Here is an 11,037-nt window from a genome sequence, read left to right on the forward strand (position 1 = left end):
TAAATCAATAAAACATACAGCGTCCGTTTGCACCCTCCAGGCACATCGCAGCAATTGACGGTAAACCAGCCATAATATACAATTAAGCCCGTTTCGTGTTTATCACCGTACTAACAATATTTCAAAACAGCTTTCCACTTCAACTTAATATTGAACTAGCTACTACTCGCCTGCTTCACCCGGCGTGAATTCAAATTGAGTAATAAGTATCCAAATAAACTTTCGTATTTATAATAGGTAACTGTAAAATACACTAACTGCCTGGTTAGGATGGATACTAATTAGAGGTCATTCTCGTCCTCGTGGTGGTTTTCGGAATACATGTCAGCCATGGCGAAAGACTAGCGTGACGGTGATACCATACAGGTGGCTCATGGCACTTCTCTGATTAGCATACGAGTGACTAAATGACACAACCTCCCTTCGGGGAGCAAGCTGAAATTTTTTTTCAAAGAATATATACGTTTCCAATAAACAATAGATCTGTTCTTTAAGAGCAAACTTGAAACTTACCGCAGAAATCATTACTGAAATGTCAGAAAGTAATATACGGCATTGACCATAATAATTATAACATTTCAAGAATATATCCTAAAAGTATGTCACCTTAAGTCGATTGTCAACATTAAACGGGTGAATAATGAAGTAAGTTCTTACAGAATGGCACTGCTGCTCTTTATATCCCTTTTTTATTTTAGAAGGTTTGGAGCTTAATCCACCACGCTGCTCCAATGCGGGTTGGTGGAATACACATGTGGCAGAATTTAATTGAAATTAGACACATGCAGATTTCCTCACGATGTTTTCCTTCACCGTCAAGTACAAACACATGAAAAGTCAGTGGTGCTTGCCCGGGTTTGAACCCACCACCATCGGTTAAGATTCATGGGTTATTACCACTGGGCCATCTCGGCTTAACTAAGTCAATATACTGAATAATAAATTCCATTGAACCATTTTTATTCAACAACGTTCTTGTATTTCTGACAATTAAAAACATACAAAATCGCAATATACTTTATATAAAATACAATTTAAAAGATAAATTGTAATGACAGAACCGCCTTGGAATGTCGATTCTAAAGAATATTATGCCTAAGTTCAATAGTCGGAAACGGAGCTTTTATTTCTTGAGAAAACAACAGTCTATATATTTTCAGCTTTGTAACAAGCCCATATCCGTTAGGTAATATTCGTTTGAAATTCACTTAGCAGATTTGTCCCGGACATACTAAAAGGTTAAGTTAAATTAAAGCGCGTATTAACAATTTTTAAGCACAAAATTGTAATTGCAATGAAACAGAATAAATAAATAATGCAAATACACGAATATGCTTGTATAATGTTCCTACATGAGTTTCATATTTCATATTTTTGCCTTCGGTATATAGAGTGGTATGGTAATCTCAGCCTGCTTGCCGAGTCAACAGTTCCATATACTATGTATTCTCGAATACAAGTCGAAAATATATTTTTTAGGAATGCCACTGCTTAATAAAAAAAAATTATACTTAAATCTATAGGCATAAATAAGCTTTTTTTCCTTTTTTACTATTTTCATTGTGTGATTTTGAAACTTTATTTCTTTAATTAATTTAATTAATTAGATATTTAATCAGTGAAATCATTATGCAATGCCACTGGTATTAAGGAAATAATTAATTAAAGCTGACATTTTTAAATGAGTTACTATTCCGTAAGGAATGGTAAACAGCGGTTTCGAGTTCCGCAGAATACCAGAGATGTGAATGTAAAGTATATCTATCTATTATAGGTAATCTTAATTTTTTTAAAGTTTAATGTTATCGATAAAAATTATTATTTGTTATTTTTTATTTGGATTTTAGTATATATTACTCGTTTAATTTAACAATAAGTCATTACACAAAATTCCATCATTCCACAAATCTACTTATTTACTGCACACAAAGAAGAAATTAAATAGCACTGCAGCTCTCCTCCTAAACTAGTACAAGCTTTAACTAGTTAAAGCTTTGAATATGAGGATGGAGTATCGTCGAGCAAATTTTTAAACGTGCGAAATTGTAATTAACTGATATTTGGTACCCACAGGACATGCTCGCTTAGCGCGGGGCCACTGGATGTTTTGCGATATTGTTAATCCTGTGTTCATTTTTATTTTATTATTATGTATGTCTAATATCAAAAATCATACTATCGAGTTCGTCAAAACATTGGTAAAGTTCCATGTTAGGTGGATATTTCTGATAGAGCGTTCGTCCCCCCAACGGGATACTTAGAGTTCGGGGTGATTTTAAACGAACGCTGTTTATATTGCGTATTTATGTTAATTGTTAGGGGGATATGAGATTGGTGTTTGTTCTTAACCCCTTTATTATTAGTTAATTTTTTATGCCACTTAATGAGCAAAACATGTTTATGTGTGCAATATAAATTGTTAATACACGTTGTAATAACATATGCCGGCTTTGTTTACCTATATATGTATTTTTATATACAACTAGTGTTATAGGGAATTGAACCAACTAGCTTACGTAGACTGGGCCCAGTACGTGTCATCGTTATAGGTTTTTCACAGATAACATTTACTAAAGGAACCAAGTAGTGTCGTCCACACTTGTATATATGATGATAGAACTCACAGACATCACAGACAATAGTTTTTTTAAGAGAGCGCGTAAAATATCGACCGGTCAGTTCGATGAGACGAGAGAAGTTCAACGCATGTGGCGCTGTAATCGCGCGTGTCACCAATAGGAACGTTTTTATTCGGTTTCCTCTATTATGAATGAAAGAAGTGCCCAAACTCATCCTCAAAAAAAATAAAAACTAGATAAATCTTGTTTCTAAAGATTTTGTTGTATTATAAATTAAAACAAAAATATGTTGTATAAATTCTGATAAGAAATTAGTTAGAAGTTTATTCCGGTTCGGAGCAACTAATATTCGGCCGTGGCTTCGTTCGCGTGTTAAGGGAGGGTATTAGGTATAAATGTCCTATGTCATATACAAAATTTTATCAAAAAAGTGGCTTAGTCTTGAAAAGCGTAAAAGACAGAGTGAGTTACTTTCGCATTTATATTATTAGTATGGATTAAGAATATATTTATTTTAATTAAATCATAGAATAATAACAACACGTATATAGGTGACATTTCATTTATTTAATTAAGCTAGGTACATGATGCTTATAGAAAGTTCATTGTGTTTCAAATAAACAGTGGTAAATACTTTCTATTTTTTATATTGTATGTTTTTAGGAGTGCGCTTAGACCCTTATCACACTGCTATTTCTAAATGTAATCCGGGAAGGCGATCGGGCAACGCGTTCGGTCGTGTGCGCAAAAAGTTCTATCCGTACGATCCACGGCTTAAACAGTCAGCAACACAATGTATTCTGAAGAGTAAACAGAATACCAAGTAGTAGAAAACAAAAGCAGATATATCGACGATTTTGTCAGCGCGGCGATGTCCCGACAAGAAAGCTCGCACCCGCAGCGAATTTGCAGCAAACACGTTCAGAAATGGCATCAATGGACACACGTTGCCACGACAAATCGCCAGTATGATGGGCCCTTAAACTCAAAAATAACATTTTGAACGAACTTTTTAAACGAAACAAAAGTTTTCTTTACACAGCCCAAATTTAAAACAATCGATTTAGTTACCTTTAATTAAATTATTTTATTTCCATCGTAATAAAATCGATAACTCTTTATAAATTAGAATAAAATAATAATAATTCGCCGCTATTCTTTTTCTAGAAACCTTCCATCTGCTAACACAATCCAATTAATACAGACCCATATAATATTATCTTCATAAAGACATTATAATATAAATATTAACGTAATCTCACTCTAACGATAATCCTTGTTAATAAATTCCTGGCATTATTGAGATACAACAATGATATTAAAACAACATTTAATTACGACTCTTAGCTGATCCTAAATCAATACAACTCAACGCGCCGACTATTATTTAACTGCATTCTAGTATAGACTTACATTTCAATCCGCTAATCGCAACAATAGATCAATTTGTGAACAACTATAGCTTGTATTTATTTTATTTGACATTTAAAATAACAATACATTTAGATAAAAATACAATGAGATACAAATACATATAAATAAGTATGAGATTAAATAAAATTAATAATTATTAATAATTAATTCTTAAAAATTAAACTAACTCTTACTGCTGCAATATTTTATAAAATATTGAAGTCTGGCTGATGAATGAGATTGGCTTATTGATTTAAAAAAATCTACAACCGGTTTGGAAAGACTACTCAGATATGAAAAGAAAAAAATTAGAGGGATTTTTCTTTTTTCTTAAATAAGAATGGTTGTGTGTAATAAGAAATTGTTACGTAAACATAAAATAAGCGATTCTATTGATTGATATAGAGTAATTTACCGTCAAAATTCTTCAGACAATAGGAAAATCTAATCAAAATTTAATCTTATGTATAACAAGCATTAATATTACAATTTAACGTACAGAATTAATAATGATAGTTTCGAGATAACAAGCGCCTTTTATAGAGACGGGGTAATTTAGTTACTCAATCGTTTTATCCCTAATCAGTGAAACAACTCACGCACACTATTACAACGCATAATTATATATAATTAACATTAATACAAAGGAAAAAATGGATTTTGAAAATAGTGTAATTGTTTTATGTACCGACTAAGGCAGTCGGTTTTTTAATTTACTTATATATATACATTTTATTCCACATTATAAAGTAAAATAAAAATAAGGATTAATTATGCGTCCACTTAGACAAGTCTAAGGGTACTAAACATATATAATTTTGTTTAATTTTGTTTGCTTTTAATCAAATAATTAATATTCAAAAAAATTAAATGTTCTCTAATATTTATATTTTACTTATTTTATACCAATCAAGTGATAATTTTATAATAATTTAATTGTTAATGTCTTTTCTATTTGTTATAAATATTTTGATTTAAAAAAAAATTTTTTTGTTAACTTGAAATGTTGATATATTTTGCATCACCTATAATTTAGGAGACACTTGATTTGTATAACGTCATGTTTAAAGACTCAATTGTATTTATTAGTGTACTTCTTGTTGGTGTTGATATAATAAATAAATAAATATATTGTGCTATGGGAAGTATATGTGAACATGTTTAAATTATCAAATTAAAACACACATATTACAATTAACAATTAAGATATGTAAATAACACAATATCATAAGGCTTTGTAAGCAAGTGGTATCTAACCTTATCTGAGACATGCGATCCAAGCGGCGTGAGGTCCGTTGCATTCTGCCCGGGTATCGAATTACTGGACATTTCCGATATTGCGACATTGTCGAATTATATCAGCTATGCGAAATTCAACACTGAATCCAAGTCACGTAGCACCTGAGAACTCGGAATAATTATCGTACAATGGAAGTAATGTAATACAATTTTGTCTGCATTGTTGCAGATTTAACGTTGTATTTGTATTTTTTGGTAATAGTTATTTTATATTATTATGATTGATATATTTATAAAAATATTTGTATTAAATATCTCGTGTATCATTTTGTATTGTATTATTTAAACACTACAACATCCACTTTTTTATTTAGAATCGGAACACGTCTTTGTATTACTTATAAAGCCAAAAATTTAATTAATAAAAAAATACATTTTGAAAATAAAGAAAGAAATCTATTCAGTCTATAAATTATTATTAACTATTATGAAACGGATATAAAAAGTATATAGCGAAAGAAGCATAGCGATCGAGATAAAGCGAAAATGTACGCTATGTTCGATTTTTAAAAATTACATTCGAAACATTTTTACAAGTTTAAAAAAAAATGTGTTAAAATCAACACAATGAAATAGATTTTAAGGTTATTGTTGGTATTACAACTAGAATTTTTACTTCTTGTACATAATATCAGTATTATTAAATTGTAATATTTTATAATTATTAATACGCTAATAATATTGTTAGATTTTGTATGTCTGTTTTTACCCTACAGATTAAATAAATTTTATTTTTAATATGAGAAGAGCTGTTATTTTATAACAAAATTTAGTATATCAGATTTAATTGTCTGCAGCACTAAAAGTATATGCGTTTCTTCAAGATATTTCAGACGAAATTTGCTTATAATTTTGATACGAAATTTGACTGAAACTAGTTGTTAAATTTAAAAGCTTATTGTATAAAAACGAATAATGAAACTGTCTTAACATAAAATTTCAAATTTCTATTAGGCCAAAAAAATGTTTTAAGTGAATAGCTAAAATCAAATGCTAAGATGGTAGGAATGAAAACGGTAATATCGTAGTCATCAATATTTGCATCTTCTATATACTTCTTACACTTCTTAATGTTTCCCTTCTTTCTTCTAGACTAGTCTAGTCTGTAGTCGGTCCAGGTCGAGACTTCCACTACGTCACATCACACGTTGTACCACCGAGACCACGTGACTGTGAGGTAATGGCCATTTCAACCCTGAACTTATTGTTTCTTCAAAATTTCAGTCTTCCGATTTATAATCATAGTCAAAAATTGCGTTCGGAGCTTTGAATGCTAGTTATTACAATTGCTTGATTTAGAAATTTTCACTTATATGCCGCTACTAATACAATTAAAGACAAAATTACAAATATTGCTTATAATAACAATATATTTCGCTTTAACTTTTATTGTATATAAAAGTGAAGGATTCAATTTCTCCTCTATATACATACCGTAACCGTAACAGCCTGTGAATGTCCCACTGCTGGGCTAAAGGCCTCCTCTAATCTTTTTGAGGAGAAGGCTTGGAGCTTATTCCACCACGCTGCTCCAATACGGGTTGGAATACACATGTGGCAGAATTTCAGTGAAATTAGACACATGCAGGTTTCCTCGCGATGTTTTTCTTCACCGTAAAGCACGAGATGAATTATAATCACAAATTGAGCACATGAAAAATCAGTGGTGCTTGCCCGAGCTTGAACCCACGATCATCGGTTAAGATTCACGCGTTCTTACCACTGGGTCATCTCGGCTCTTCTATGTACATAGGTATATATATAATAATAAAAAAAAAATAAAGAAATATATAGACAATAAAATCAATCCACTATTGGGAATTTTTAAGAAAACTAATAATTGTCTATGAATAATAACTTAGATTTCTTATAGATTACACAAAGTTTCCGTAATATCGTTATATTAAATTATGTTAAAGAATAATATATTTAAATTTAAATGTAACGCCGACGAAGAATAAGACTTTTAAAATTACTATAAGGTTTTAAGAACTTTCTAGAACAGAATACATATTAATTATTATTAGCATTAACAATTTTAAAAATATTTATGAAATATGTACCGTTTTAAATAATAACAAATCTTATATAAAAACTGTTTACTTACATGGCACGGGATGTGTCGTCGACTGGCTGCGCAGGAGTGGCCTCCAGCGGGACGCTCGTCGCTACCGGCGATATGCTGACAGTGCAACTTGCATTTCGCCAGAGATTGTGATACATTTTATTGTTATAATTTTATTACTATTATATTCATATATCTTAATTATTTTTAATAATTTAACATATTTTCTTTCTTATTAAATAAATTTAGGACATTAAAAACAAGCTTCGTCTTCCAGGATTATATTTGGAAAAACTATCAACAATTTTATTTACTTTATACTTATGTTATACTTTAAAATATATTTTTTTATCTAATAAATGCTTCAATTCTTATATATTATTCGATACTTAATGCATGTTTAGTACATGCCTTTATGATTGCTTTTTCTAGATAAATAGTTCATTCTTTTAACCACAGAATAACAGAATCAAAGAAACACTAGTTTAATATAATAATTCTGCGCTATCCTGTGTGAAGGATAAATGGTGTACGAAGTTCCAAGACGTGCTCAACGACGGCTCTTGAAACATGGAGTATCTTCCATGAAGTATCTGAGACTTGGGCGTGTCTTTGAAAAGCTTTTACTTTTATCATAGTTATTGTTTTCTTAACTTTTAACTCCTGTTTTTATTTTGTGGCTAGTTTATAAGGTAGCAAAAATCAAGGTATCTGGTTCAACCCCGGCAGCGAATAAAAAGTTATATGGTCTTGCTATCGAGAAATATAGCTGTGAATTTAGAAGTTAGTAGTGTTTTCACACCCGTGTCTCGGAAAGCACATAGAGGATGTTACGCGCATAAACTCTTTTCCATCCAATCGAATTATGAGGAGGTAATAAAAAATTCACTTGTGCTTACGCACACACTTGTGCACTGTATTATGTCCATCAAAGTTAGTTAGCCCTTAAAGAAATTTACGTCGTTACCGAAACCAGTATTATTTCTTTAAAACATTGCTACACCGTATCTAGGCTACGATTTTAATCCGATCCCCAATTATCCGGCTATCCGGTTAATCTGAATGAGATTAAAAACTGAATTATATTTTAATACAAAAAATCTATATAACGAGAGGTAAGTACGAAAATAATTTGAAACAAAATGAGTATTGACTCACACGGTTGGCTAAGTCTAAGACTTACAAGATAAAGTATAGACGTATAATATGAAATAATATTTTAAATTGTGTTGAGAAAAAGTTACATTTTAATTACAATTCTGTATATTGTTGCAAATTATGGTTATTTATATATTTAGAATATCAAATCTCTTACACTATTCAACACAGGATGCGTTAAATGAGTTTTGTTGTTACAAACAACGAAAACTAAAATGATAGTATTATGATTGAGTTGCTATCGTTTATATTTTGATAACGTATAAACAAAAACGTAACAAAAACAAAAATTATTCCGCCTGGATTCCACATTATTAATTAAACAATAAATAATTACAAAGTGCTCCATAATTAGCCCAGATGACGTTAAATGTAAGTCGGTAATTGCTTCGTCTAATAAGGCTTCTGAGCACCTGAATATCTGTAAGTAAGTAGTAAATAAGTAAGTAAATACCTGAATTCAAATCTCGGTGCGAGCTAATAGAAGTTATTCGGTTTTTCTGCTAAATATTTCTCTGTATCTACAGGAGTTAGTCTTTGGTGATTGCCTTCCCATCGCACAGATCATCAGAGTAAGGAATAGAAAATTTAAGCTGTTTGTGTATAAACTTGTGCTATTAAGAATATCACCTATGCAATCTGCTCTTCGCTAAGAATGACTGCCGTGGCTATCGATCAAGACGACGTCACAATGTATGGTTTGCTTTTTTATTACATTACACTGTACAAAGTTTCAACGATAACTCTAGAAAACTTAAGGAATAAAAGTTATATATTTTATCTTAAATAAAATTTATCCAATGTACGTTTTTTGTTGATTACATTTTACATGTAATGTACATCAATATTTAAAACTATCTTTATTTGAATACATTTAGAACAGCGTGGTGGAATAAGCTCTAACATCTTCACTTCCCCTATAGCGAAGGGTAGATGATCGCCCAACCGTGGGACATTTACGCGCTGAAAATTTTTTAAATCCTAAACCGACTATTATTTAATCTTTGTTAAAGATTTTGTTATTCTTGCATGAAAAAAACTATTCTTTTTTAAATTATTTTACACATACTATTTTGCCTTCATATATCATTCATCCTTCGTTTATCCAGTGTTTAAATTTGTACAAAAAACACTTCTTTCATGAAATAAATATTAAATTATACATTTCACACGCTAACGCCTACTTTTAAAAGCAACAAAAGTTTTCTTTTAAAACTTAACTATAAATATAAATAAAAATGATGTTGTACACTTCACTGATGGCAATTTGGAGATTAACAATATCATAATATATTGTGTCTCGTCAGCATTCGCTTGCAAATTGAGGTTTCCTCCCATTTACGTTAACACAATAAGCTATTTCTCATAAAACTTACTTCTACACTTAACGGTCATACCCTAACATATTCCGATTGGATAAAAAATTATTAATAATGTGTTGCTAGGATTTGAGCTCGCGATCTTCGGTTAAGATTCACGTATTCTAGACTGGGCCAAATGGGCCCTTAAATAAACAACTGTCGGTATTATTTATATTAATTAAAAAAAATTGTCTATAAATTATTTTTTGTCTGCATGTAATGTTTATATTGTCAGGGTCTTCTCTAACCTAGATAACTCTTAATGACTCTCATAAGGTCGATTGACTTTTGATTTAACATCACAATAAGAAAAAACCTATTCCACTAATATTTACATTAAATTTTTCGACCGCAAAAATTTTTTACTCAGTATTGCTGTGTTCCGGTTTTCGAAAGAGACAGTGAAATTACAGACAAAAAGGATATTATATCTTATAACACCAATATGACCATTTTACCATAAGCTGACTTTGTGCAAGCCCGTCTGGGTACCATCTACTCATCACATATTCATTCGCCAAGCATTGTTATGGTCCTCTGTGACGGATGAGTGAGCCAGTGTAACTACAGGCACAAGGGATATAACTTTCTAAAGTTCCAAAGCTTGGCAGCGCATAAGCGATGTAAGGTACTGCTAAAATTTCTCACAGCGCCAAGGCCTATGAGCGGTAGGGACCACTTACAATCAGGTGGTCTATTTGCTCGGCCACCCACACATTTAAGTCATAAAAAGCTACCATTATCATTATCTATCCGCCGTTAACATTTCTCTAGTTTGTGTCTAAAAATAATATTTATTTTGCATCTTAAGATAGCAAAAAATTTTCAGCGTCTTTTGTAACGAAGCCATCTGAGACTAATCCATCTCAGCTCGAGGATACTTTCATCAATTAAGAAGTTTCCACAACTTTAAACAACTTAATGATAGTTTCGGTCTTGAACTACTAAAAACAAATTTGTTTTATTTGATATCCAATTTAAATCTAAAATTGTTATTTTAAATTAATATAACATTTAAATGTTTATTACAATGAAAATTAAATGTTAATATTATATATATTTGGGATTTATAAATATTGAACGAAACCGGCCGTGTGGATATCCTTTTTGGAGGTCTTTGTCCAGTTGTAGTTTTCCGGCTGATATAATAATTATAATGATG

At 30.9% G+C, this 11,037-nt stretch overlaps 1 long non-coding RNA gene across 1 annotated transcript; it reads right to left on the minus strand.

Moving 5' to 3' along the window:
• Window positions 1–3,125: 3,125 nt before the first annotated feature.
• LOC126768169 (uncharacterized) lies at window positions 3,126–5,545 on the minus strand. The gene is made up of 2 exons (XR_007669213.1): window positions 5,250–5,545; window positions 3,126–3,379 (listed from the first exon to the last, which is right to left on the minus strand). It is a non-coding gene; the product is annotated as an uncharacterized LOC126768169 (long non-coding RNA).
• Between the last annotated feature and the right edge of the window lie 5,492 nt (window positions 5,546–11,037).

The sequence above is a fragment of the Nymphalis io genome, chromosome 4 (assembly GCF_905147045.1).
Source record: "Nymphalis io chromosome 4, ilAglIoxx1.1, whole genome shotgun sequence".
Lineage (NCBI taxonomy): Eukaryota > Metazoa > Arthropoda > Insecta > Lepidoptera > Nymphalidae > Nymphalis > Nymphalis io.